Source organism: Mauremys mutica, chromosome 8 (genome assembly GCF_020497125.1).
Source record: "Mauremys mutica isolate MM-2020 ecotype Southern chromosome 8, ASM2049712v1, whole genome shotgun sequence".
In the NCBI taxonomy this organism is placed as follows: Eukaryota; Metazoa; Chordata; order Testudines; family Geoemydidae; genus Mauremys; species Mauremys mutica.
Window position 1 is genome coordinate 43168295 of NC_059079.1, and position 26844 is coordinate 43195138.

General features: G+C 47.4%; 1 protein-coding gene across 3 annotated transcripts in view; it reads left to right on the forward strand.

Moving 5' to 3' along the window:
- Window positions 1-26844, forward strand: part of DDX59 (DEAD-box helicase 59) — an 82279-nt gene that overhangs the window by 25103 nt on the left and 30332 nt on the right. The window contains exon 1 of one of the 3 annotated variants that reach the window (XM_045028697.1): window positions 22431-22452. The exons of the other annotated variants lie outside the window; for them this stretch is intronic. The gene's annotated coding sequence lies outside the window, so the exon portion shown is untranslated. Of the gene's footprint in view, window positions 1-22430; window positions 22453-26844 lie in introns of those variants that run through there. 3 annotated transcript variants of the gene reach the window in all.

Sequence of the window (26844 nt, forward strand, 5' to 3'; positions counted from 1 at the left end):
GGCCGAACTTGCCGACGCGGCAGATAAACAAACTGGGCTGGCCCGCCAGGGTGCTTACCCTGGCGAGCCGCGAGCCACCGGTTGCCGACCCCTGGTCTATACCCTCGCCTGGTTCCTGGGCATGCCTTTTCTATCCTGCCTTTTCCTAAGGGGGCAATGTATTTTTATATGGCCCACCTCATGGCATTGAAAGCAACTTCTTTGCCTCTCTTTGGCCATAGGCCTCCCATTGTCCTCCTTTGCACAGCCCCTTTACCTGGGCTAGCCTTGACTCTACACTACAGCTCATGTATGGGCACTCCTACTGCAGGTGCCCCGGTTGCTCAGAGGCCCAACATGCCCATCCCTTCCCTGTTTCCTCACATGTGGGACTCTCCTGGGCTCTTTCTTCCTCCCATTCTCTGAGTGAGGCTTTTGTCCCCCATCCCGGTAGGGGCTTTCTTCCTTCCAGTGTCTTTGTCGCCCACAGGCATAACACAGTCCTGTCCCAACCACTGGCCTCCTGCCCTGATGCCATGCTTCCCACTCTCACTCTGTGGCCTCTAGTGACCTCTTCCCACAGGAGCCTGAATATATACAGCTGCTGCTTAGCTAGCTGGGCCATAGAGGCCTGCAAGTACTCCTGTGCCTCCCACTATCTGCTGGGTTTCGAGTACCTGCCTTATCAGGGCCTGGAGTCACCCTTGCTGACTGCCAGCCCCTTTCTGCAGGGGCTGCGACTCTGGAGTCCAGCCTGGGAGGGTGTATGATCCCTCGGCAAAACATGCTTCCGCATATTGTAGTTCCATTGTCTCTCCACCTTCACAGTCTCTCAAATAGTCTTTCAAATCCTTATGACAGGCAGTCATCCCCACTGTCCTCTGTCCTCCCCTTATAGTAGGGTGACCCTATGCCAGCATTCTCCACCAAGTTGTCAGTGTGCATCACTCATCACCCGACTGGCACCTCCAAGTCATTCTCGAGATTAGCTCAAGGTCAACATCCCCATCCAAATCTGCACACCATCACTTGATCTCCACCATCTACCTGCAGCCCTGCTTGCTGCCTCAGGATCCGCAGCATCCTCTTCATGGCTCAGCCCTCCAGCCACATCACTCTCTGTGTTCCCCCCGTCTGTTCGAGGTTTAGTTCTTCAGTAGTCCTTCCACTTCCTCAGTGGCAAATGGGGGAAAACCTATGCCCATCCACTAATCCAGGTCCCAGCCCAGGGACCCTCCGAACCACAGTCACTTCCTTTCCTTTGCCTCTACTATCACTGCATTTTCCTGGGCCACTTCCGCATGGCCAAAAAGCACCCTTCTCAGTCTCAGGAACCTGTCCAGAGCTCCTTCTCCCCTCTCTGGGTTCCTGCCTGCACTACTCTGTCTAAGGTGCTCCAGGATTGCAGCCTGCTCCAGACACAGTACTCCTTCCACAAGCTCCAAACAGCTACTGACCCTGCTCTGTCATGCAGCTCTTCTTATATGGGCCTGCGGGTCCCTGATTGGCCACTCTTCACAGCCCCTCTCCTATTGGCTGCGTTTTGTGCGGCCTCCCTAGGGCTCTGTTAACCCCTTACTGGCCAGTGTGGGGCAGGTGCCCCATCACACCCCCGCAGATATTTTTTCCCCTGAAGAAAATACATTCTGCTGGAGAGGCACTGCAATTACACCTTTTGCCCGTCACGGGCTACTGTGGCACCAGAAGGGAGGACATCCAGCTCACGGGCCAGAGAGAGAGGGGGCAGAGGCCAGGTGAGGAGGCACAGGATGGACAGAGCAGGTCACATAGGGCTGCTGGGGGGATAACAGAGACTGGGGTTCAGATGGGCTAGTGGAAGGGACAGACTGAGGCAGGGGCACAGGAACTAGTGGGATAACAGCATTGATCCAGGGGCTGAATGGGAGGGGTTGCAGGGCCACATGGGGATGTGGAGGAGGATGTGTCTGATTGGGGGTGCAGGGGCACATGGGGAGGGGAGTGCAGGGACACGGGTGAGGGAGTGCAGGGACACACGGTGAGGGGGAAGATGTGCCTGACTAAATGGGAGAAGCTAGGGGTCTGCATGGGGGAGGCTCCCCAATTCTCTAACAGTCCTTCCCTGCAAAAAACCCCAAAACCCTGTTCCATACTTCTCCCACCCACACCCAACAACTCTCCAGGTCCCCTCCCAGGCTCCTTCCCAGCAATTACTTCCCTGTCCCCCATTACCCCTGGCTTCCCCAGTCTTTGCACTGCTTCTGAGGGATGTGGGAAATACGTTTCTGTGTTGTAGTTTAAATGCCTAATAAGGAATTTATTTGTCAAAAAATCAGAGGGGTAGCCGTGTTAGTCTGGTTCTGTCTTGCATCTGAAGAAGTGGGTATTCACCCACGAAAGCTCATGCTGCAAAACGTCTGTTAGTCTATAAGGTGCCACAGGATTCTTTGCTGCTTTGTCAAAAAACATTCCTTGAATTTTTTTGTTGTCTCTATTGTTACAGACATACTTGCTGACAGGTATTTTGAAATAAATTACCAAAATAATAGAAAATTACAGGATTATATTGTGTTATTTTGACAAATAAAATATGCAGAGTTTTGCAGAATTTTAAAATATTGTGCTCGGAATTTTTAATTCTTTAGCACAGCTTTTTTATTTTTTGGGGCAGAATTCCCCCAGGAGGAGTAATAAACTGCAAGTAGAGGAAATTAAGAAGCAGTACTGATGATTAAAAGTGCAGTTTGTGTGTACTTAAACTTAATGAGTCTGATACTTTTTTCACTTCTGCTGGTTTTGCCCTGGGATAACTCTATTTTAATAGAGTAACTCCTGATTTACATCGGTGTGAGGGGAATTTAAACCCTACATTTTCTTACTGTAATTTCTGAAAGAGATGTATTAACTTAAAAGTATTGAAGGGAACAAAAAGAGAGAACTGCTGTATACACATTTTGTTTATTATTATACTGGCAAAGTAAAATCTACAAAATTTTCAAGAATGCCATAATATAGAGCAGGGCTGAATTGATTGATCCTCTTTTGAGGCTTTGAGAATTTCTTAGCTCTAAGAATTAAGGGTCATTTTGAATAGTTCTTTAATTCAATGATTTATGCTGTTTCATAAGCAGGAACAGTAAGTAGCAGGTGGTGTGAAATGTTCTGAGACTGCATATTTGCAGGAGATAGAAAAGCTTTGCTGGATATAGATTACAGGGAAACACTGTTAAGAGATTTGTTACCAAGTTCACTGCTTCATTAAGTGGATGAAAATCCATAACAGTTAACAATGGACTTGTGCTCATTTATGCCAATAGTAAATTTGGTCTTTACATTTTAAATTGGTATCTCATACAGTGGCAGTTTTCTCAACACTAGATTTTGGATTTGTTGTACTTAAACAAAAATAACATAGGCATTGAAACTCTCTTAAAGGGTAAAATCCTGATTGACTTTCCCCATTGTTCCTTTCTTTAGCTGCACCCATTGGGTTTGGTCTGAAAAAGGACCCCAGGTTTTGGCCAGAAGTTAAATTTTGGCCCTGTTCTTCTGTATGTAGAGTATGTATTTCATTATAAATACATATGGTGCCTCATAATTTACACATAGTGAAATATATGCAAAGTGCTATCCTCCAAAATGTAATAAGTGCTTGCAAATAAATTTGCAGGATTATCTCATGTTCTGTGTAATTTGTGCAAATAACACAGACTTTCAGTTTTCCAGTGAACTGGATGACTTGTGAAAAGCCAGTAGTATGCAGTTTGTGTCTGTGATATTTTTTGAAGCTACTTGAGGTATAAATATTAGCTACCTTAGGCATAAGTTATTTATGCAACTGCACAGAGCCTTATGCTTCCAGGGGCACTGCTCGATCTGCTATCAAGAGACAACAGCATCCCTAACTCTTCAGCTGCAGTACCATCTGACCCTGGTGCCAGCAAGCCATGACAGAATCAATCTCTTAACTTCCCTCCCTCGCTTGGACAATTGCACTTTAGCTCTGCATCCTGGCTTCCTGAGCTATCTAAAGGGAGTAGGTGTCACAAGAGGACATGGGGTATTGCTAACAGACAAGAGGGGTTTGTCACCGTTTAAAGATGGTTGGAGCAGGAAGGAAATTGTGTGTTGTGAGTGTGCAGAAGTGGAGTGGCCTGGTCTCAAGAAGCTGGAAGTAGTGTCATAATTAAAGAATTGTAGAACTGAAGGGAATTTGAGAGGCCATCTAGTTTAGCCCCTGCACTTAGACCATCCTTGACGGGTGTTTGTCTAACCCAGGGGTCGGCAACCGGTGGCTCGCAGCTCGCCAGTAAGCACCCTGGCGGGCCAGCCCGGTTTGTTTATCTGCCGCGTCGGCAAGTTCGGCCGATCGCGGCTCCCACTGGCCGCGGTTCGCAATCCCAGGCCAATGCGGGAGGCAGGAAGCGGCGCGAGCCGAGGGATGTTCTGGCCGCGGCTTCCTGCCTCCCGCATTGGCCTGGGACCACGAACCGCGGCCAGTGGGAGCCGCGATCGGCCGAACTTGCCGACGCGGCAGATAAACAAACCGGGCCGGCCCGCCAGGGTGCTTACCCTGGCGAGCCGCGAGCCACCGGTTGCCGACCCCTGGTCTAAGCTGTTCTTAAAAACCTTCAATGATGGAGATTCCACAACTTCCCTTGGAAACCTGTTCCAGAGCTTAACTAGCCTTATAGTAGAAAGGTTTTCCTAAAATCTAACCTAAATCTCCTTTGCTGCTGATTGATCCAGATACTTCTTGTCCTACCTTCAGTGGACATGGAGATCAATTGATCACCTTTTTCTTTATAACATCCCTTAATGTAATGGAGACTGTTATCAGGTGCCCCCCTCAGTCTTCTTTTCTCAAAACTAAACATACACAGGATTTTTAACCTTTCCTCATAGGTCAGGTTTTCTCTACCTCTTATCATTTTTGTTGCTCTCCTCTGGACTCTCTCCAATTTATCTGCATCTTTCTTAAAGTGTGACACCCAAAACGGGACTTAGTAGCCCAGCTAAGGCTTTACCAGGGCTGAGTACAGCAGGACCATTATCTCCCGTGTGATACATATCTGCCCCAAAATGATATTAGCCTTGTTTGCAGCTGCATCACATTGTTGACTCATGTTCAATTTGTGATCCACTCTAACTCCCAGATCCTCTTCTGTAGTACTACCACCTAGCCCATTATTTCCCATTTTGTATTTTTTGCCTTTATTTTTTTTCCTTACTAACTGTAGCACTTTATGCTTGTCTTTATTGAATTTCATCTTGCTGATTTCAGACCAATTTTCCAATTTATCATTTTGAATTCTAATCCTGCCCTTCAAAGTGCTTGCAACCCTTTCCATCTTGGTGTTATCTGCAAATTTCATAAGCATACTGTGCTCTCCATTATCCAAGACATTAACTGAAATATTTAATAGTATCAGACCCAGGACAGACCTTGTGGGTCCCCACCAGATTCATCCTCCCAGTTTGACAGCAAACCAATGATAATTACTTCTTTAGTATGGCTTTTCAACCATTTGTGCACCCATCTTACAGTAATTTCACCTAGACCACATTTCTGTAGTTTGCTTGTGAGGATGTCCATAGGGGACTGTGTCAAAAGACTTACTAAAATCAAGATATATCTGCTGCTTTCACTCTACTCCACTAGGCCAGTAACCCTGTCATAAGAAGAAATTAGGTGGTCTAGCATGATTTGTTCTTGACAGATTCATGTTGGATATTACTTATAACCCTATTATCTTCTAGGTGCTTACAAATCGATTGCTTAATAAAGTGTTCCAGTATCTTTCCAGGTGTTGCAGTTAGGCTGACTGATATGTAATTCCCTGGGTTTTCTTAGTATCTATGTGTAAAAAAGGGGACCAATGTTTGCTCTTCTCTTGTCCTCTGGGATCTCACCCATCCTCCATGAATTCCCAAAGATAATTGCTAAGGCTTCTGATAGTGCTGCAGCTAGTTCCTTAAGTACCCTAGGGTGAATTTTATCAGGCCTTGATGACTTGACTGCATCCAACTTATCTTATTCTTTAACCTGTTCTTTCTCTGCTCTAATTTATGTTCCTTCCCCCTTGTTAATATTAATTGTGTTAAGCATCTGGTCACAATTAATCTTTTTAGTGAAGACTTAAGCAAAATAGGCCTTAAGCACCGCAGCCTTCTTGATGTTGTCTGTAATTAGCGATCCTTCTTGACTAAGTAATCGTTCCACATACTCCTGTAACTTTCTCTTGCTCCTAATGTATTTACAGAACAACTTCTTACAGCCTTTTATGTCCCCTGCTAGGTGTAACTCATTTTGTGCCTTACCCTTTCTGATTTTTTTCCATACTTGTTTATCAGTTTGTCCATGTTTCCACTTTTTCTAGGATTCCTTTTTGATTTTCACTAAAGAGAATGGCCTCTTACCTTTCTTCCTATCTTTCCTTTATGTTGGGCTAGATTGCTATTGTGCCTTTAATGTTGTCTCTTTGAGAAACTGCCAGCTTTCCTGAGCAAATTTTTCCCTTAGATTTTTTTTTACCAGGGGATCCTACCTGCAGTTCTCTGATTTGTTAAAGTTTCTTTTCTTCTTCAAGTGATTGCCCATGTGTATTCCACAATAGGTGTGCGTGCTTGCCACATGCACCTGTGCCGGCAGTTTTTCCCCTAGCAGTACCCGTAGGAGACCGCCCCAGCGACCCCCAGAGTGGTGCCTCCATGGTGCGGTATAAGGGGCACTGCGCACTCCCCCCACCCTCAGTTCCTTCTTGCCGCCCATGAAGGTGCTTCGGAATTGCTCTGCTCCAGCTTGTCTGCAGCTTTCCTCCAGAACTCTTGGTTGGTCAGTGTAGTAGTACCTGTAGTTGAAGTGGTTAGATTAGTTAGTTTAGTTTAGTGCGCCGGGGCTGGCAAATGCCCCGGGTTTTAAATCGTGCAAAACTTGTAGGCGGCCAATGCCTGTGAGTGATCCACACGTGGACTGTTTACGCTGTTTGGGTGAAACCCATCTCAGCGATTGCTGCAAGATTTGCAGGTCTTTCAAGCTTCGGACCAAGAGAGAAAGAGACATTTGGGTCCGGGCTATCCTGATGGAGTTGGCGTTGTCCCCGACTCCAGTATGCCGCTCTGAGTCGGCACCAGGTACTGCGGTGTTGGTGTGCGGTGACCCCTCGGTGCCATCTACCAGTCAGCACTGCTCCCCATCCGCGGGGCATGCCAAGAAGGCTAAGAAGAGGCCTTCTCCACTGTGGCACCAGAGCAAAACCGGGGGAAAGGCTAGACCCATGTTGGGCAGTCCTCAGTCCCCATCGGCCTCTAGTCCTCTGATTCAGGTCGAGCGGAGTAGCCCAGACCGTTCGGAGCAGGCTTCACCGGATGTCCGGATGCCCTCCATGCCGGAGACCCTGCAAGTGGCCTGGGATGTTATGTCTATGCCGGTCCCGGGCATTGATCGCTGGTGCCTCGCCATCGCAGATCCGCCTGCCGGAGCTGATCACAGAGCAGCTGCTACCGGCAGTACCATTCCTCTAAGTTGGGATCGTGGTCTCATGGTTGGCACCGTTCCCGACGCCACCGCTCCTCCCGGTCCAGGGACAGCGGCAGGTCATACACCAGCCTGGCCTCCCTTCATAGTCGTCGATCAATGAGACAGGCCAGTCAGGCTGAACAGCCTGCTCTCCCGGTGCCACAGCAGGTGCAGTGGCACCGGACTCTGTGGCCAGAGCCGTGGTACCAATGGGCCCTATGGCCACCAATGCAGTCCCTGGTGGGGGCTCGCTAAGTTGCCGGAGCCTCGGAGCAGCCGTCAGCCTCCCTGTCCCAGCCTCCGAGAAAGGAAGTCGGTGGGACGTGCATCGTTGGTGCCGTGTCCAGAGGACCACCAAGTGGTGGGTCCTCCGGTACTGGTGGACACGCAAAGTACCGCGCCCGTCTCCTCACCCTTTCCTGATGAGGCGATTACAGCCCCTCCCCCCTCTGTTCTGCAGGAGGACTCTAAAGCCCACCACGAACTGTTGAAAAGGGTGGCATCAAGCCTCAGCCTTCAGGCCGAGGAGGTGGAGGAGCCCTCAGACTCCCTCTTCAACATCCTATCCACCTCAGTACTGAGCAGGGTGGCCCTTCCACTACACGAAGGGGTGGCAAAAATTTCAAATGTCTTGTGGCAAACCCCAGCTTCCTTGCCCCCCATCTCTAAGAGGGCGGAATGCAAGTACTTTGTGCCCACCAAGGGGCATGAATATCTGTACTCCCACCCTGCCCCCAACTCCCTAGTGGTCGAGTTGGTCAACCACAGGGAATGGCAGGGCCAACCAGCCCCTACGCTGAAAAATAAAGACTCAAGGAGGCTGGACTTATTTGGGAGGAAAATTTATTCGTCCTCAAGTTTCCAGTTACGGGTGGCTAGCCAGCAGGCTCTCCTGGGTTGGTATGAGTTCAATTTATGGGGCTCTCTGCCCAAATTTGAAGACTCCCTCCAGGAGCATGACAGGAAGGTTCTGTCAGAGTTCAAGGCTCTGGTGAAGGAGCGTACGGCGCCTGCACGCAGCATCAGATGCGGCAGGTACGGCTGCACGGTCCATGGCCTCCATGAGGAGGGTGTCGTGGCTCCTGCTGTCTGGGCTGTCCAGTGAGGTGCAGAACTCCTTGCAGGACCTCCCATTTGATGGCAAGGCCCTGTTTGCGGAATAGATGGACGTGAAGCTGTATGGCCTGAAAGATTCCCACACTATGCTTAAGACACTGGGCCTCTATGTTCCAGCTCCGGCTAGACCTAAGTTTAAGCCGCAGCAGGCTCCCACGCAGGCCACCCATTCTAAATACGAGCCTCCTTACAAAAAGTCATGGGATTATAAAAAACGCCCGCAGAGGCAGTCCTGGTCTGCCCCCTAGCCTGGGTACTCCAAGGGCAAACAGGTAGGAAAATGGCAGATTTAATGGGATGCCTGGGCAGGACCTACCAATTCATGCCAGGGATCCACCAGCAATAAAGGTTCCCTTCTCCAACCGGTTATGTGCTTTTCTCCTTGAGTGTTTGTGGCTGACTTCGGACCGTTGAGTCCTCAACACTGTCTCCTGGGGCCACACCCTCCAGTTTACCTCTACCCTGCCCAACCACCCTCCGTCCTCATCCCTCCTGGGGGACCCCTCTCAGGAGGCCCTGCTTGAGCAGGAGGTGAGGCGGCTCCTTTGCTTAGGAGCAGTGGAAGTGGTGCTAGCGCAGTTCAAACGGAAGGGGTACTACTCCTGCGATTTCCTTCTCCTGAAGGCCAAAGGGGGGCTCAGGCCCATCTTGGACCTGTGAGGCCTGACCCAGTACATGGTAAAGCTCAAGTTTCACATGGTCTCTCTGTCCTCCATCATCCCCTCCCTGGATCCCATGGACTGGTACTGTTACAACCCAATGGCCCCCTCCCCTTAGGAAGTCTCCTGGGAAGGCAGATCAGCACTGTATATTGCTAACGCTGTTGCGAGCATCACAAAGCATTTTGGGGAGGGTCAAAAGTGTGCGAGTGGGGAGTGGAAGTTTTCTTTACAGGGTATGAGAGGCCGAGAGAGCGGGGGGAGAAAGCAAAGCTCAGTCCGAAGATAAGACACTAACTCCAGCCAGCTCAAGACCACAGCACACATCTGACTCTCAGCTGCTGGCCAAGAAAGAGGGGGGCCCGGAATCCACAAACCAACCATGATAAAGGAAGATTCAGCTGAACAGACAGTCCTGCCGAACCAGCCCATAACAAGTGAGGCAAGTGAAGGCCAGCACAAAGGAAAACAGAGGACAACAGAGTCTAGCCAGTATGTTTTGGAAAAGCTGAAGAAACCATGGATGGCCAGTTTGGACTGGCAAAGATGGCACCAGGACCAGAGGTCCCCGAACGGAGCACTCTTCCCCCACCCCCGGCGAGGAGCCAAGACTTACAGTCCTCCTGAGAGCTGGAGCAATTCAGAGAATGCAGCAGATTCTTGGATGACCTGGGCCCAGGACAGCACTCCCGTCCCCCCTTCTTCGTCTCACGTTACACCCAGGCCTGGACAGTTTTGGGTCGGACGTATGTGAGTCTGAGAGTGGGTTAGGGCTTGGGGCACTAATGCTTTATTTTTTCCCCTGAGTGATGTGGGAGAGTTTGCAGCACTCTCTGCTGTTATTTTATTAATAATGCTTTAAAATTTAGACACTTGGTGTGCCTCATCATCTCCTCCCCAAAAAAAGATCTTGTGGCCCAGCCTGATCAACTGTGGCCCAGACAGACTGGTAATGAAAATCTGTCACAGTACACTGCCCTCGATCTGCAGGATGCCTACTTCCACATTCATATATTCGAGGAGCACAGGCGCTTCCTCCGTTTCATGGTTGGGCAAGAGCACTACCAATTTATGGTTCTCCTGTTTGGCCTGTCCACTGCTACCAGGGTATTCACAAAGTGCATGTCTGTGGTGGCGGCCAACCTCAGACGTCATGGGGTCCAGATCTTCCCCTATCCGGACGACTGGCTGGTCAAGGGCAGCTCCCGGTCGCAGGTGTGGGATCACGTGGCGCCCTTCCTGTCCACGTGCGCCACCCTGGGCCTGTTGGTAAATGACACCAAGTCCACGTTAGTCCTGGTACAATGCATAGAGCTTATCGGGGCAGTCCTGGACGTGACATCAGCCAGGGCCTCCCTCCCACTAGACAGATTCAAGTCCCTGAAAGTTCTCATCGACACAGTCACAAGGTTTCCTGTGACGACAGCCAGAGCACGTCTCCAGTTCCTGGGTCACATGTTGGCACACACATTTGTGGTTCGCCATGCCAGACTCACTACATCGAAGTCACATATTAAGTGAATCTTGTACAAGATCTCTAACAAGAAGTGGGCCCTGCTACTCCTTTTTTTTTCCTGACGCCCCCAAATTGACAATGTGGATAATCCTAAATTTGTGTCTGAATGCATTTCAGTCTTCATTTTATTTACTTGTAATTGTAATCTTTTTTAATGTAGAGGTAACCACTTCTTTATATTTGCAATCATGAGAGCTCATCAGCGTCTTTCCTTTAATTGTTATTTAAGACAAATCTATTCCAGCTAACACTTAGCTAACTCATATTGTCTTACAATTGAATTTATTCTGTTTTTTTTATGTGCTCTTTCATTTTTGTAGACATACCGTTTGTTTTAGTAACTTCTCTGTAATGGCAAATAGTATGAAAATGAAGCAGATGTTGTATTTGTTAAATTCAGTGTTGACTTATTGAACAATAAAGAATAATTTCCTTAGCAACCATTATACCATAATAGACAGGATAGTCTATCACATTCATTCCACGGATTACACAAGAACAACTTTACATCCTACATTATATTTCTTGATTTTTTTAATCAAATAAAGAAAAAAAAAGGGAAGGGAATTGGGATATGTGAAATATGAGAAACAGCTTTTGAGACAACCAGGAAACCTTACCAATGTCCCCCTCCATTCCCCACTTTCAGGTAAAAAGATCAGATTTAATTCAGAAGACTGTCCATTCACTGTTCATTTAAACCAACTTCACAACCAGCCAGTGTTTGAATTAATTCATTTTCAAGAGGTAGAATACTAGGCTAACACCCTTGCAGGATGTCTAAGACCATCGTTCCCCAGGCACGTTTTGGATAATCTGGTGCATTCTAAAGACACACAATTTGCTGTTAAAAATTCTGTTTAGGAGCCCGAGATAAAAGTAATTCCTGGTAGATTTGGTTTCGCAGCATCAAGAAATGGGGAGAAGGAGAATTAAATTCACCAGAACTAACTATCCATTTTTCTCCCATATATTTTAACATCCTGACACAATTGATTTTCCAAAGAGTCATAGACTGTGCCTACATTACAGACCTTACAGTGGCACCGCTGTACTGCTGCAGCTGCACTTCTGTAAGGTCTCCCGTGTAGCTACTCTATACCGACAGGAGACAGCTCTCCTACCAGCATAATTAAACCACCCCCAACGAGTAGCTATGTTGGCAGGAGAGGTTGGACAGTACCTGCTTTGGTATTTCAAGAGGGCCAAAATCTGCTTTTGGGCTGAGTCCAAACCCTCCCAAATCTCAGTGCTCTCTAGGGAAATATGTTTCTTTCTCTCTGTGACTAAATCAATTAAAGGGACAGAAAATGTTTCCTCATCAGCACAACAAATCATACTCACCATCATCTCTCTTTTGTGCTAAGTTTTTAACCGATTGACATGTACTGTCTGCACTGCTCCCATCCTATGGGGATTTATTACATTGTAAGTAACTTCATTCACTCTTTCTATCGCCCCAAAAAGTTCCTCCCAATTGTCTTCCATCTTGTTTTTCCTTACTGGAATCAACACCAAGTCACCTGTATCAAAAGATCTTTCTCCAGCATGCCTGTCATATCATGTTTTCTGAGATTTTGGACTCTTTTAAAGGTTCTGGTGCATTAAGTCCATCATTGCCTTTACATCCGCTTTAAAATGAGTGACGTTCCCTGACAGGCTGGTTCTTCTGTACTGCCCTCCCATGAGTCTCAAATTAAATCTAGGGGTTCCCTTACCTGGCTCCTGTAAAGGAGGTCAAAGGGGGCAAACCCCATAGACTCTTGGAGTATACTCATGTAAGAAAATAACAAATAAGGGAGTAACACATCCAAATCATTGTCTTGACAAGTACCATACATTCTCAACATAGATTTCAGTGTTCTAGTGAATTTTTCTATCAGACCCTTGGTCTCAGTCTCTGGATGATAGGGGGTGGCTTTTATATGGCACATTTCAGACAACTCCCATAACTTTTTGGAAAATACAGACATTAAAGTTGCTCTGACAGGATTTCCCTGGGAAAACCTATCCTGCTAAAAAAAATGGTAATTAGGGCAGTAGCCATGGATTCAGCTTCTATGTTAGAGAGAGCTGTAACTTCAGGGTAGCTGGTGGCAGAATCCACCACACAGAGTATATATTTCTTTCCATTTCTGGAAGGTCTATGTAGGAGTCCCACAATATCTACAGAAACACCCCCTTAATGATGGGCAAAGGGCACAAAGGTGCCTTGGAGGGTCCCTTTAATCTCTTACGCTTTTGACATAAAACACAGTAATCTTTCACCACCTCAGACATGTGAAGCCAACAGAAATTCTGTATGAGCCTGTCACATGGTTTTGCCACACCTAACTGTCCAGCAAAGGGACAGTCATGAGATAAGTACAGGACAGAGGTGCTGCAGGTAACAGGCACAAGCATCTGTTTGTAGATCTCACAAGGGTGCCTCTTTTTTTGCTATAGGATCCTCCCTGTTCAACAAACCTCCTTTTAGAAAAAAATCTACCCTTTTCTTCTCCAGCTGGGGCATTCTGAGCTGCATCCCTCTCCTTGTCCAGAGAAGGATCAGCCTGGTTTGCCTCAATAAATTCCTTTTTGGTGTTACTTAAGAGCAGATTCTGGCAAAATGATGGAATCTCAAATCCCTCCTCTGGGAACAAACTTACTTTCATCTGACAAAAGACTGACTGATGGAATTTTCTTCTGTTACCTTCACAGCCCTCCCTGCTGTCCACAGACAAGCCAAGTGAGGCTGATCCATACTCTTTCTGGCTGCGAATTATGATATTAACCTGCTCAAACATGGCTAATATATCATTCCCAATTAAAACATCAATGGGAAGCAGATTTCTGATATACACAGCAGCTCCTTTAAAATTCTTGCATTCTAGATAGACATTGGCCAAAGGTACAGTTACAGATAATTCAGCCAAAACTAATATATTTAACCTTTTGCCAGGAAGTCTGTCTTCCTTCCTTACCAAACTTCTCCTGACCAAAGTGACTTGGGATGCAGTGTCCCTCCAGCCTTTACAATCTATGCCATTTACCCTAGCATTTTCAATTAATTCTTCACTGCCCTTCCAGGACTTAGTCCTAATATAGTTCACTAGGATATTCTTTTGCTCCACCGCTGCCTCTGAAGCAATGGTAGTGGCATTCACTGGAGAAGATGGGAGTGTGGATCATAAGGTTACTTTGACCCTTTCACAATTTGGTTTTATATGGCTAGGATCCCCACAATTATAGCAGATTAATTGCTTTCCCTTTTGATATGAGGTTTTAAACCCAGAGCTCCCTCAGGTTTATTTTTTTTTAATCACAGTTGGGGTTAGGTTTATTTCCAATCCCCTCTTCCTACTTAACTTAGGTGACATGGGGATTTTCCTTCACCTGGGATTTGTGCTCCCTGAAGGCCCTTGAGTCTATATATTCATCAGCAAATCTGCAGCTTCTAAAACCATGGGTAGTATTCTGCCTTTACCTCACCTGTAACTACCCATAACAATTGCTCCTGGGCCAACAGATCAAATAGTTTTCTGTAATCACCTTCAGCCCCCTCCGCATTACCTATTTTATGTACATATTCAACATGAGTGATATTGTCAAACATTTTGAGATTTCTATACATCAATTGATAGATCTCAGGGATAATCTTAAATCTTTCTCAATACATTTTTAAAAAATTTCTCATGCACCTTATCACCCTCCTCCATATCATTAAAAACTTGTCTCGTTTTCCCAGCTAATCTGGTTAAGAGGACAGGTTAATCTGTTTATCCTCTGGAATATTGTGCATCCCACATGGCCTCTCAAAGGTAGACAGGTACTCTTCTATATAATCTTTATAAATTGGTCAGACTTTCTCCCTCTCCATTTTGTTGTAGGAGATGTACTCACTGGATGGGGAAGCCCCCTTTGGTGCTCCACTATTTTGAGCTGCATTGCTTGAGCTTCTGTCAGCCTCCTGTGTGCCTGCTCCTCAGCTTCTGCATTGGCCTTTGCTGCATTGCATGTGTTTTTGGTGGGCTTTGTCCTCAGCTTCTTTGTTAGGGTACGTCTACACTACGGGATTATTCCGATTTTACATAAACCGGTTTTGTAAAACAGATTGTATAAAGTCGAGTGCACGCGGCCACACTAAGCACCTTAATTCGGCGGTGTGCGTCCATGTACCGAGGCTAGTGTCGATTTCTGGAGCGTTGCACTGTGGGTAGCTATCCCGTAGCTATCCCATAGTTCCCGCAGTCTCCCCTGCCCATTGGAATTCTGGGTTGAGATCCCAATGCAAAAACAGTGTCGCAGGTGATTCTGGGTAAATGTCGTCACTCAATCCTTCCTCCGGGAAAGCAACTGCAGACAATCATTTCGCGCCCTTTTTCCCTGGATTGCCCTGGCAGACGCCATAGCATGGCAATCATGGAGCCCGTTTTGCCTTTTGTCACTGTCACCGTATGTGTACTGGATGCTGCTGACAGACACAGTACTGCACTGCTACACAGCAGCATTCATTTGCCTTTGCAAGATAGCAGAGATAGTTACCGGTCATATTGTACCGTCTACCATGCCATTGTAAATTGGCGATGAGATGACAGTTATCAGTCATTCTGTACCGTCTGCTGCTATCATGGGTGCTCCTGGCTGGCCTCGCTGAGGTCAGCCGGGGGCGCATAGGCAAAAATGGGAATGACCCCCTGGGTCATTCCCTTCCTATGTTTTGTCTAAAAATAGAATCAGTCCTGCCTAGAATATGGGGCAAGTGTACTAGAGAACCAGAGAGCACAGCCGCTCCGTGTCAGAGCCCCAGAGATCCCGCAGAAATGATGAGCTGCATGCCATTTTAGGGGGTGCCCCTGCAACAACCCCACCCATTGCTTCCCTCCTCCCCCAATCCTCCTGGGCTACCGTGGCAGTGTCCCCCCATTTGCGTGATGAAGTAATAAAGAATGCAGGAATAAGAAACACAGACTTTTTAGTGAGATAAAATGAGGGGGAGGAAGCCTCCAGCTGCTATGATAGTCCAGGCAGGACATTAAAGGGTAGTGGGGGAGAGGAGACCAGCCTTCCGCTGCTATGATAGTCCAGGCAGTACAGAATCTTTATACATGACAGAGGGGGGGCTGATGGAGCTCAGCCCCCAGTTGCTATGATGAGGACGGTTACCAGCCGTTCTGTACCATCTGCTGGAAATGACCAGGAGTCATTCCTATTTTTACCCAGGCGGCCCTGGCTGACCTCACCGAGGCCAGCCAGGAGCACTCACAGGCTGATGACGAGAACAGATACCAGTCCTTCTGTACTGTACCGTCTGCCACCAGGGAGAGGGGAGAGGATGCTGCTGTTTAGCTCTCCAGTACCCCGTCTACCAGCAGCATGCAGTAGACATAGGGTGACACTGAAAAAAGGCGAGAAATGATTTTTTTCCCTTTTCTTTCGGGGGGGGGGAGGTGTGAAGGGTGTAAATTGACGACATACACCCTGAAACACCCGGGAAAATGTTTTTGACCCTTCAGGCACTTGGAGCCCAGCCAAGAATGCAAATGCTTTTCGGAGACTGCGGGGACTGTGGGATAGCTGGAGTCCTCAGTACCCCCTCCCTCCCTCCATGAGCGTCCATTTGATTCTTTGGCTTTCCGTTACGCTTGTCACGCAGCACTGTGCTGAGTCCCTGCTGTGGCCTCTGGAGATTTTTTCAAATGCTTTGTCATTTCGTCTTCTGTAACGGAGCTGTGATAGAACAGATTTGCCTCCCCATACAGCGATCAGATCCAGTATCTCCCGTACGGTCCATGCTGGAGCTCTTTTTGGATTTGGGACTGCATCGCCACCTGTGCTGATCAGAGCTCCATGCTGGGCAAACAGGAAATGAAATTCAAAAGTTTGCGGGGCTTTTCCTGTCTACCTGGCCAGTGCATCCTAGTTCAGATTGCTGTCCAGAGCAGTCACAATGGTGCACTGTAGGATACCGCCCGGAGGCCAATACTGTCAATTTGCAGCCACACTAACCCTAATCCGATATGGTAATACCGATTTCAGCGCTACTCCTCTCGTCGGGGAGGAGTACAGAAACCGGTTTAAAGACATCTGGGTGCTTATCTCCCACCGGTTTATATTGATATAAAGGGCCTCGTTGTGTGGACGGGTGCAGCGTTAAATTGGTTTAACGCTGCTAAAATCGGTTTAAACGTGTAGTGTAGACCAGGCCTTAGTCTTGACTGTGTCCTGGGCTGCTTTGGTCTTCCTGATCTGCAATTCACCATCGGTCTCTAGTGATAGCATTCTTCCTTGGCTCTCAGGTACTGCAATCAGGCCAATTCCACTGAAGTGGTCACCTCGGTGGGATCTTGGACAGGATGATTCTCACACTCTGGATCAGACTCCATCTCATCTTTCTTCCTTTGCACCTGATCACAATTTGTGACTTAGGCATTCATCCACCCATCTTCCTCCAGTTTATGAATCACCTGGGGCTTAGGTGGGAGATAAGCACCCAGATGTCTAGAGGGAGGCTGCAGTGAGCATGCCCCAGGATATAAAATTTAGGGGCTAAGGGAACTTCTACAGGGATAGGTGGAAGCCAAGCAGAGTTTTGTGGATTGCAGTGGTGCTGCGTACGGTGACTTAGGCACTGAACTCTGGAGTTTGGATGCCTAAGTTGCTTTGTGGATGGCACCCAAGCTGCCTAACAATGAAAGGTAATTGGAGATAATACATTTTTTCTTAATATATATACTATCAAAACGTGATCAGTCACCACATGAATCTCTTTACCTATATGTTTTCTCCTACCCATTGTCTGTATCAGACTATGTGCTTTCTGGGAAGAGACCATGCCTTCTCCTGTGTTTGTACAGTGCCTAGCATATTGTGGTCACTAGTGAAAACAAATAATAAAATAGTAATAGGGAAAAAAAAATTTCCCTCCCTCCAAATGCTTTCATCCTAAGTGTAAATGTGGTCTATCCCCAGTTCTGTGTGAATACTGCTATGCTTCATGTTATGCTACAAATTCTAGTTAGAAATTATATAGTTAATAAATTCTGGTATAGACACAGAGTAAACAATTAGGCATATGTGTTTATGGTTTCTCATCTTCCTTCTATTCTTGGTTGTATTAACCTCTTCAGGCAGTAAAAAAGTTTTCACCTCAGGAAAGATTAACAATTATGACTTCATAATCAAATCTAACATTCTAATATTGAACAATTTAAAACAGGTTTCTAGACAATTAAGCATGCTATGAGAGCTAGTGGTATTTTGCAGTTCCTTTTCGGATTAGTAAAATAATCCCCCAGATTGCTCAGTCAATACTCAGTTTCTTTTAGTCTCTAACTAGATTGAATAATGATATCTCTAGCAAAGCTTATTAAAATGTTTAGATTTAAAATATTTCTGTGACCTGCTTTTATCTCTTGATGCAGTAGATCACTGTGATGGAAAAGTATGAGCTCATCTACTAATTCATTAAACACTGAAGAAAAGAAAGCTGTTAGTGGATATATAATTGTAGGCAGGATTTCTGATGGGGGAATCTTAATGTGTGTTATTATGTTGCATTTATAACTAACAAATGATAATCAAAAATGTCAAATCTAATCAAAGGACACTCATATTACAAATGCATTAGTGTTCTCATGGAACAGTGTACAATACAGAATCAAAAATTGAAAGGCATGCAACCAAAAATGAATCATTGCATAATATGAGAATAGAAATACCCACTGATTAAATTATTCTTTCCATAGAAAGACACATATTAGACTAAGAAACTTCCTGTACTTTGCAGCTCAGAACAGCAAGATCATGTGTGACAACAAAAACATGTAATTTCTTTATCCTGTAGACCAGTCGTCACCAACCAGTAGATTGTGATTGACTGGTTGATCCTGGAGCCTCTGACAGTTGATTGCAATCTCCAGCTGCTAATCTGACGTCGCAGTGGGGCCAAGCAGGCTCCCTGCCTGCCCTGGCAATGCGCCGCTCCCAGAAGCGGCCAGCATGCCTCGAGGCCCCTGAGGGTGGAGGGGAAGGGGTCTCTGCGCACTGCTCCTGCTTGCAAGCACTGCCCCTGTAGCTCTCATTGGCTGGGAACAGGAAACTGTGACCAATGGGAGCTGCAGGAGTGCTGCCTGCAGAGAGGGCAGCATGCGGAGCCACGTTCCCCCCCACTCAGGGCCACGGCATGAGGCCGCTTCCAGGAGTGATGTGGGGCCAGGACAGGCAGGGAGCCTCCCTTAGCCCTGCTGTGCTGCTAACCGGGAGCCACCTGACCTAAGTGCCACCCGGCAGGAGCCTGTACGCCAGCGCTGAGCTCCCTGCCATAGCCAGCACTCAGTACCCCCTCCTACATCCCAACCACCCCACCCCAGCCCTGAGCTTCCTCTGAGAGATTGCACCCTGTACCCCCTCTCTCATCCCAACCCCCCTGCCCCAGCCCTGAGCCCCCTTCTGGAGCCAGTACCCCATACCTTCTCCTGCACCCCAGCACTCTGCCCCAGCCCAGAGCCCCCTTCTGCACCCAAAAAAAAAAAACAGGAGTACTTGTGGCACCTTAAAGACTAACAAATTTATTGTAGCATGAGCTTTCGTGAGCTAAAGCTCACTTCTTCAGATGCATAGAATGGAACACACAGACAGGAGTTATTTATACATACAGAGAACATGAAAAGGTGGAAGTATGCATACCAACAGGCAGAGTCTAATCAATTGAGATGAGCTATCGTTAGCAGGAGGAAAAAAAACTTTTTGAAGTGATAATTAAGATGGCCCATAGAAGGTGTGAGGAGAACTTAACATAGGGAAATAGATTCAATTGGTGTAATGACCCAACCATTCCCAGTCTTTATTAAGACCACAGTTAATGGTATCTAGTTTGCATATTAATTCAAGTTCAGCAGTCTCTCTTTGGAGTCTGTTTTTGAAGTTTTTTTGTTGCAAAATTGCCACCTTCAAGTCTGTCACTGAGTGGTTAGGAAGGTTGAAGTGTTCTTCCACTGGTTTTTGAATGTTATGATTCCTGATGTCAGATTTGTGTCCATTTATTCTTTTGCGTAGAGACTGTCCGGTTTGGCCAATGTACATGGCAGAGGGGCATTGCTGGCACATGATGGCATATATCACGTTGGTAGATGTGCAGGTGTACGAGCCCCTGATGGTGTGTCTGATGTGATTAGGTCCTGTGATGGTGTCACTTGAATGGATATGTGGACAGAGCTGGCATCGGGCTTTATTGCAAGGATAGGTTCCTGGGTTAGTGTTTATGTTGTATGGTGTGCGGTTGCTGGTGAGTATTTGCTTCAGGTTGGGAGGCTGTCTATAAGCAAGGACTGGCCTGTCTCCCAAGATCTGTGAGAGTGAGGGATCATCTTTAAGGATAGGTTGTAAATCTTTGATGATGCGCTGGAGAGGTTTTAGTTGGGTTTTGTAGGTGATGGCTAGTGGTGTTCTGTTATTTTCTTTTTTAGGCCTGTCCTGTAGTAGGTGGCTTCTGGGTACTCTTCTGGCTCTGTCAATCTGTTTTTTCACTTCAGCAGGTGGGTATTGTAGGTTTAAGAATGCTTGATAGAGATCTTGTAGGTGTTTATCTCTGTCCGAGGGATTGGAGCAAATACGGTTGTATCTTAGAGCTTGGCTGTAGACAATGGATCGTGTGGTGTGTCCGGGATGGAAGCTGGAGGCATGTAAGTAAGTATAGCGGTCAGTGGGTTTCCGGTATAGGGTGGTATTTATGTGACCATCGTTTATTAGCACAGTAGTGTCTAGGAAATGGACCGCTTGTGTGGATTGGTCTAGGCTGAGGTTGATGGTGGGATGGAAATTGTTAAAATCTCGGTGGAATTCCTCGAGGGCTTCTTTTCCATGAGTCCAGATGATGAAGATGTCATCAATGTAGCGCAAGTAGAGTAGGGGTGTTAGGGAACGAGAGTTAAGGAAGCGTTGTTCCCACCTGCTGAAGATTGACAGAGCCAGAAGAGTACCCAGAAGCCACCTACTACAGGACAGGCCTAAAAAAGAAAATAACAGAACCTATCCTTAAAGATGATCCCTCACTCTCACAGATCTTGGGAGACAGGCCAGTCCTTGCTTATAGACAGCCTCCCAACCTGAAGCAAATACTCACCAGCAACCGCACACCATACAACATAAACACTAACCCAGGAACCTATCCTTGCAATAAAGCCCGATGCCAGCTCTGTCCACATATCCATTCAAGTGACACCATCACAGGACCTAATCACATCAGACACACCATCAGGGGCTCGTACACCTGCACATCTACCAACGTGATATATGCCATCATGTGCCAGCAATGCCCCTCTGCCATGTACATTGGCCAAACCGGACAGTCTCTACGCAAAAGAATAAATGGACACAAATCTGACATCAGGAATCATAACATTCAAAAACCAGTGGGAGAACACTTCAACCTTCCTAACCACTCAGTGACAGACTTGAAGGTGGCAATTTTGCAACAAAAAAACTTCAAAAACAGACTCCAAAGAGAGACTGCTGAACTTGAATTAATATGCAAACTAGATACCATTAACTGTGGTCTTAATAAAGACTGGGAATGGTTGGGTCATTACACCAATTGAATCTATTTCCCTATGTTAAGTTCTCCTCACACCTTCTATGGGCCATCTTAATTATCACTTCAAAAAGTTTTTTTTCCTCCTGCTAACGATAGCTCATCTCAATTGATTAGACTCTGCCTGTTGGTATGCATACTTCCACCTTTTCATGTTCTCTGTATGTATAAATATCTCCTGTCTGTGTGTTCCATTCTATGCATCTGAAGAAGTGAGCTTTAGCTCACGAAAGCTCATGCTACAATAAATTTGTTAGTCTTTAAGGTGCCACAAGTACTCCTGTTTTTTTTTTTTTTTTTTTTTTGCGGATACAGACTAACACGGCTGCTACTCTGAAACCTGTCTTCTGCACCCAAACTCCCTCCCAGAGCTTGCACCTCCACCCCCTCCTGCAACCCCAGCCCAAGGCTCAGCCTGGAGCCCCCTTCCACACTCCGAACCTCTCGGCCCTAGCCCAGAGCCTGCACCCTCTCCCATACCCTAGCCCTCTGCCCCAGGCTGGTGAAAGTGAGGGAGGGAGAGCAAGCAACAGAGAGGTGGGGGATGATGTGAGTGGAGCAGGGCCTCAAGAGTGGGGTGGGGTAGATCCTAGGTTGCACTTAAATTCAAAAAGTGAATTTGTTCATAAAAAGGTTGGAGACCGCTGCTATAGATAGTATTATTCAAGTTTCAGAGTTTGAACCTAAAATGATCATTAACGTCCAAAGATTCAACAACACGTTAGAGAATGCTGCTGCTATTATATTGGATTTGTTCAAAGCTCAGTTTTCTGTAAAACAGAGTTATTAAACTCAGGCCTATGAGATTATGATATTTGGTGATTTTCATGTTAGGTGCAGTCAGGGGTGAGCTGGAGCCGGTTCGCACCGGTTCGCGCGAAACCGTTGTTAAATTTAGAAGCGATTTTAGAACCGCTTGTTAACTAGCTTCCCTGCGAGGGAAGCTTTGATGGGCTCTGCCTGGGAAGCCTGTAATTCCTCCTCCCGGCCGCCGGGGGGCGCTGCGCTGTGCTGCGAGAGCCATGTGAGCTGCCTCCTGGCCCTGTTGCTGCTGCTGCTCTTTGGACCTCTGGCCCTGGTGAGTCCCCGGCTGCGTCCTGCTGCTCCCAGCCGTGTGAGTATCTGCGCCCCTCCCCCGCCTTGCCTGCCCGCAGCCACCCCCAGCCACCCTCTGCCCGCAGCCAGCCCCTGCCCCACCCCCAGCCAGCCCCTGCCCCACCCTCTGCCCCCAGCCACCCTCTGCCCGCAGCCAGCCCCTGCCCCACCCCCAGCCAGCCCCTGCCCCACCCTCTGCCCCCAGCCACCCTCTGCCCCCAGCCAGCCCCTGCCCCACCCTCTGCCCCCAGCCACCCTCTGCCCCCAGCCAGCCCCTGCCACCCCCAGCCAGCCCCTGCCCCCAGCTACCCGCAGCCAGCCTCTGCCCCCAGCCACCCCCTGCCACCCTCTGCCCCCAGCCAGCCCCTGCCCCCAGCTACCCGCAGCCAGCCCCTGCCCCCAGCCAGCCTCTGCCCCCAGCCAGCCCCTGCCCCCAGCCACCCCCTGCCACCATCTGCCCCCAGCCAGCCTCTGCCCACAGCCGCCCCCAGCCACCCGCAGCCAGCCCCTGCCCACAGCTGCCCCCTGCCCCCAGCCAGCCCCTGCCCCCAGCCACCCCCAGCCACCCCCCTGCCCACAGCCAGCCCCTGCCCCAGCCCCTGCCCACAGCCACCCACAGCCGCCCTCTGCCCGCAGCCAGCCCTCTGCCCGCAGCCAGTCCCTGCCTGCAGCCGCCCCCAGCCAGCCCCTGCCCCAGCTGCCCTCTGCCCCCAGCCGCCCTCTGCCCCCAGCCAGCCCTTGCCCACAGCCACCCTCTGCCCGCAGCCAGCCTCTGCCTGCAGCCCCTGCCACAGCCACCCCCTGCCTGCAGCCAGCCTCTGCCCACAGCTGCCTGCAGCCACCCCCTGCCCACAGCCACCCGCAGCCCGCCCGTCTGCATCACCTGCCCACAGCCAGCCCGTGTCACTCCCTGCCTCCAGCTAGCCCTGCCCCACGCCCCTATCTGCAGCCAGCCCCACATCCACTGGTGCCCTGCAGTTCCCAGGGCAGTAACCCTGCACACGTGCTTTAATGAGGGGGGGGCAGGGAGCAGCTGGGACCCACACATGTGCACACCCTAGAGTGACCAGACAGCAAGTGTGAAAAATCGGGACGGGGGTGAGGGGTAATAGGAGCCTATATAAGAAAAAGACCCCAAAATTGAGACTGTCCCTGATCACCACCCACACATGTGAAACGGAGCTCATTTCTAGTTCAGCCCCATCTTTTTTAAAAAGAACTTTAGGTAGGGTTAAAATACATCTGTATTTTCCTGGACATGTCAGGTTTTTCGGTTCTTAATCACCTCCTGGGAAAATATGGACGTATGGTAACCCTATTGGTACAAAAAATACATGCTGTCGCACATCCCTTAAATCAGAACTTTTTATAGGGAACCCGTTGTTAAATCAGAACTTTTTATAGGGAACCCGTTGTTAAGATTTTGGCAGCTCATCACTGGGTGCAGTGGTACATATTTTACTCTAGACTAGGAGCCATTATAATTATCATGCCCTTCCTTTCCCTTCAGTGTTGATTACTGTTTTGACACAGATACAATACTCAAAGATCCCCACTGTGTTTGTCTCCCATTAGTATCTACGAGCATGATTCTCAGTCCTAATGAATTTGACAACCTGTGTATTTCAGTGCCCTAAACTCTGTCTGTGTTCTGGAAATGTGCATTCCTCTGCATTACAGGGCAACTGTAGAGATCCTAGAATTCTGAAAAGTGAAATATTTGAAAATCCTGTGAACTAGTAAACATTTTAAGTAAATCCTGTAAGAAACAAAAAACTTGAATTTTGTTCATGAAGCATAATTTTGGACTCTAAATAGTTTGAATAAAAAATATACTGAGCCCATTACATTTTCAAATCTGAAGTTCTGCCAAGGTATTCAATTACAGAATATTTTTGTGGTGTTCCATACCATCATATGCACAGTTTGAGTGGGTTGTCCTACTTCTACAGTCATAAGGTTCTTAGCTATGAACGTGATCTAATGTAGTACATATGATTTCTAGTCTACATTTAATTTTTTAGTCATTTTATTACGTTCATTATTCAGTAGTATTTGGTATCTTTGAAAATACGTTTAAACAAAAAAACACAGGTATGTTGTGACCAAATATATGACATCTGAGCTAAGGGCTTGTGCATCAGTTAAAAAACATAACACATACACATCACTGTTATCCCATGTTACATTTTCTATTCCAAGTCTTAATCATCTTAAAGGCACAGTTGTTATGGCTATATAACACACCAAATTCAACAATTCTTGTATTAATGAGTTCATCCTGGATATACTGTAGGCAGCATATTCCCCCATTCTTCCCTCCAGGTATAACAATCAACAGACTAGCCTTCTGAATATGCAGGTCACTGGTCATTTCAGCATGATCTCCTAGCTGACAAGAGTTGCTGGATCACCAGCATCTCCAATTCCTTTGGTGAATTTCTGAGGTCAGCAGCAATAGGTATCAGGAACTGCTGTCCAGTGAAACTGATTATAGACAGGGCCGGATTAATCTTTTGTGGGCCCCCCTGGGGGCAATGGAGCATGGTGCAGGGTTGGGGGGGTTCGTCCCCAGAGTGAGGGGCCGGCCAGGGGCATGGCATGGCATGGATGGCCCCGCTCTGCCCAGCCCAGTGCGAGGGCACTATTTACAAACCAGCACACTGTGTCCCTCCCACCCCGCCCCCCCAACTGGCCAGGCTTCTGCATCAGTCCCAGGCGGTTCAGCTCCAGGGAGACAGGTGGGGCCCCACAGGTGGTGGGAAGCAGAGACTACCTGGAGCCGGAGGTGCACTGGGGTCCGGCCAGGAGGCAGAGAGAAACCGGCGGGCGGGGCTTGGGGGGAGAGGAACCCTTGGCTGGCCAGTGGGCAGGCCAAGAGGAGCAAGTGGTGAGCATGGGGGAGCCAGCAGGTTGGCGTGGTCTCAGGGAACAGTACAAGTAGAGCAGGATGGAGTCTCTTCTGAGCATGGGCCTGGCTCCATTGTGCCATTGTAAACCTGGTTATAGAGCCACCAAATGATATGCAAATCACAGCTATAGCTTGTTAGATTCTGTAGTTCAGTTTTGGTGCAGAATGGGACCAACACAGAAAATAATTTTAACTGGAGGACGTTTCAGCTAGCCTCTGACCAAACACAAAGCTTTTGCAATATATTGAATGCAGCAACAACGGTAGCACAGTAGCCTAGCCTGTTGCAATAAAGATATATAGCGGTATATGCACATTTCTGTAGAAAACAGGGATGTGGTTGTAGTAGATCTTAACCCGTTTTTTCTTAACTCATGTACGTTTCTGATTTATTTCTTCTAATATTATATCCTCTTGGATTAAAAAGAAACTCGCAAATTTGAGGGAGAATTTTTATGAATGGATTCTAAGATAATTTATTAATCTCCAATTTTGCAGTGCTCTGTTGACATATAAAGCTGGAATACTGTATAATAGACTTAGGCAGTTCCTGACCCCTTTGACAGAATGTCAGTGCACCAGGCTGTTCTAGCACAGAATCAAAACCTGGCTACTGCATCTTCAAATGACGATACTGGCCTTGGGACCACAAGCCTCTGCTAGATCCACTTAATGAAAGAGGAAAAGCTCTTCCTGGGAGAATTTATATTCTGAAAGTGTAATATAATTAAACATGCATGGGTTGGACTACTGCATTCAGTGCACCGTAGAAAAGGGTGCAGAATTGCTGCAACTAGATTGCAAGAAATTGTACAGAGTTTTTGATATTAATTCATAAGAACAGCCTTACTGGGTCAGACCATCTAGCCCAGTATGCTGTCTTCCAATAGTGGCCAATGCCAGGTGCTTCAGAGGGAATGAACAGAACAGGCAATCATTTAGTGCTCCATCCCTTGACATCCACTCACAGCTTCTGGCAATCAGAGACTAGGGACTCCCTGTGGCAAATAGCCACTGATGGACCAATGCTCCATGAACTTATCTAATTGTTTTTTAACCCTGTTATAGTTTTGGCCTTCATAGGTTGACTGTGTTGTGTGAAGAAGTACTTCTGTTTGTTTTAAACCTGATGCCTATTAATTTAATTGGTTGTTCCTGGTTCTTGTGTTATGTGAAGGGGTAAATAACACTTCCTTATTCACTTTTTCCACACCATTCACAGTTTTATAGACCCCTCTCATATCTCCTCTTAGTCATCTCTTTTCCAAGCTGAATATTGATAGTATATACACAATATGGTATTTTCTATGTGTCACTTAGGTAGATACCCATTATATTTATCCAGTGAGAAACTCACTTGGGAGCATACAGCTACCTGGTTATCTAGACACCCATTCTTTCCAGGGCCGTCCTTAGGATTTATGGTGCCCTAGGCGAGATTATTAAACTGGTGCCCCTGTGCCTGATCTGCTCTTAGCAACACAAATATAAGCATACAGT